We start from the raw sequence: 2,751 nt of genomic DNA on the forward strand, positions 1-2,751 counted from the left end.
AGCAGTTCGAACTTGTTTGAGACATCGTTATTGTTTGTTGTGTTTATTGCCATGAAGCCGATGAGGACGAGGTCCATGAAATAGGTAGTTCAGGGAGAATTATTTTCCCGTCCTTTTCTCTCTCAGCGCCGTTCAGTTTATGTAAATAATCACTTGCCGTTGCTCTTATAATTCCCCTTGGCATGAAGTACTCCATTCAGCGCTAGGCCTACATGAGATATTGAGACATATCGTTTTCGACTCCTGAGAAGCAACAATGAAAAGTTGTTTAATTAAAGGTAGATTGCACGACAAGTATAAGAATCGTCAGTCAGAATTATTGATGAACACCAATAGAAATCTGTTTGTGCACTCGACACTTTTATTCATTCGTTATCATTTATTTTTTTGTTGTGGCTAATGTTAATAATAACAGCAATATAAGAATATACACAATACTTTGATTATGTCTCGGCGACGATGGTGGTGGCAGTGCCCTACAAATAAGCGCCTAATGCACCACCCCGCCCTGGTTCTTCCCCGTGAGGCGACCCCCGCCCCACCCCTCGGGCGATTAATGGCGAGGGGGGTGGGGGTGGACAAGGCTGGCGCGCGGCTCCGCTTCCGGCCGGCCACTTGTAATAGTGACTAGTTGGCGGGCGGCGCCTGCATCCCCCGAGTTATAAGGAGGGGTCGCGAGGGGGGTCCGCGACCCGCAAGCCTCGCTTAATGGCCTCTGTTTGCTCGAACGACCTGTATGATAACGGAATAATGAAAAGCAATCCCTCTAGCATTTAAGTCCCCCCCACCCTCCCCGCGCGCGAGCACAGCGCAACCAGGCGATACGGCGGGCAAAGCGGTTGAAGAGGGAGGGGGGGGGGCAGATGGAGTGGGTACGCCTTGTACATCGTGGGGGCACCACCAATTCGTCACTATACCGTCACCGTGTAGCGTACGGCAGGGCGCGGCGCGGGGCGCGGGACGGCGACGAGGAGGGGGGGGGGGGGTGCACTGCAACTACTCTCTCTTGCTCTTTCGCTCTCTCGCCCTCTCTCTTCACTGATTCACTTTCTGAACCGGCTCGTTTGCCACCATAACCTTCCTCCAGTCAGACCGGAATTGCTCCTTTTTCGCGCTATACTTGCTCTGATTGAACCTATTTTTCCGCACATTGATTACGCGGGTCATGCCGCGGGGAAAAACCGCTCGCGAGATTTTTATTTTTGGCAACGGAGAAAGTTGCCCGAGATGTATGGCGAGGGAAAGGGTGGGGGCGGGCAAGCCGGCCCAGCCGATTTGAACCAAGCTGTTCAACACGTTCCTTGTGGCTCATTTCTTGGTGCCTATGATTTAACATGGAAGCGTGACCACATAGTGGTCATGCCGCAAGGAACGTGTTAAGGTCATCCTCCTGTAGTCACTGTTCAAAATTATCACTTTCAACTTGTACCTCTGGGATCAAAATCGCATGCTCATTCCATTCGCACAAGTTTTTCTACTTTTTTTCAACGTATTGCGAAACATAATGGCCTAGCTAAATATGTCCTGCTTGTTCTGATTCTGATTCACCTGTACTCTCCGGGAAGCAGTATTAATTCCTATTCCTGGACGTTTTACGTTTGTTGTGTGCGTGTGTGTGTCCCCAACACGGGGAATTCCCTGCCGCAGCACGGAACGGTGGTTCAAGTAATTGGGCTGGGCTGCCCATGCTGGCGGTGCTCTGCTCTCACCAAATCGGAGTCGCGGAAGGGACAGAGAGAGGGAGAGAGAATCGGGGGTGTGGGGGGGGGATTTTAATTGAACCTCGCTTGGTTTATACTTGGGCATGCGAACGAAGCTCCAGCAGGCTCCAGGGATTCCCCGGGAGGTGGAAGAGCTGCAGGTTCGGATCGGATGCACTCGTTTACCGTTCGAAAGAGTCGAGTCAAGGAAGGGGAGAAAAGGAAGAGGGAGATGGAGAGAGCGAGGGAGGTGCGCGCCCAGCACAGTCCGCGCTGGGGCTGCGGCATTGGGGGGGAGGAGGAGGCAAATACCAAAAAACATCTTCTCAATCGTCTCTCCAAAAACCAGGAAAAATAAATTTGCCAAGCGGGCGCGGCCAACGCGCCCGCGGGTCAAGTCGAGCGTGTCGCTGAAGGTCATCACCGAGCACGCCACGGGGACGGCGACGCGCGGGTATTTTTACGGGCTATTATTTATTTCAATAATAATTTTCATATATTCCTGATACCGGCTGCCGCTGCTGCGCGCCAAAAAGCAATGTTTTGGTGGACTATGCTGCATAATAAACAAGGCTCGACGCGATTAAAGTACGACTATTAGTTATTGGCTGAGCGACAACCGCTGTTATAATGCTTGGGGCAAAGGGTGGGGGGGCAGGGGCGCCAACTGGAGCCAACCCTTAAGGACGACGCCGCGGGGGTGCTGCGCGATAGAGAAACCCTTTGGCACGCAACAAGTAGTAGCCGAGCGAAGAAGGGGCCCCGCACCCCTAAGGAACTACACCACCACCTCGACAACCACTAACCTCTCTTGTCCTTGAAATGAGCGGTGTTAACGATGATAAACTTTCTGCGACGAGGCGAAGCAGGGGCACCGCACCACCGCCCGCGCGCCGCAGAAGTTTGTTTGTCTCCAAGCATATATTGTATTGTACCGGGGCGTCTTGATATATAAAGAGTCGAGAGCAGTTCGAACTTGTTTGAGACATCGTTATTGTTTGTTGTGTTTATTGCCATGAAGCCGATGAGGACGAGGTCCATGAAATAGGTA

This window comes from Frankliniella occidentalis, unplaced genomic scaffold, assembly GCF_000697945.3.
Source record: "Frankliniella occidentalis isolate FOCC.00 unplaced genomic scaffold, Focc_3.1 Scaffold30, whole genome shotgun sequence".
Classification (NCBI taxonomy): domain Eukaryota; kingdom Metazoa; phylum Arthropoda; class Insecta; order Thysanoptera; family Thripidae; genus Frankliniella; species Frankliniella occidentalis.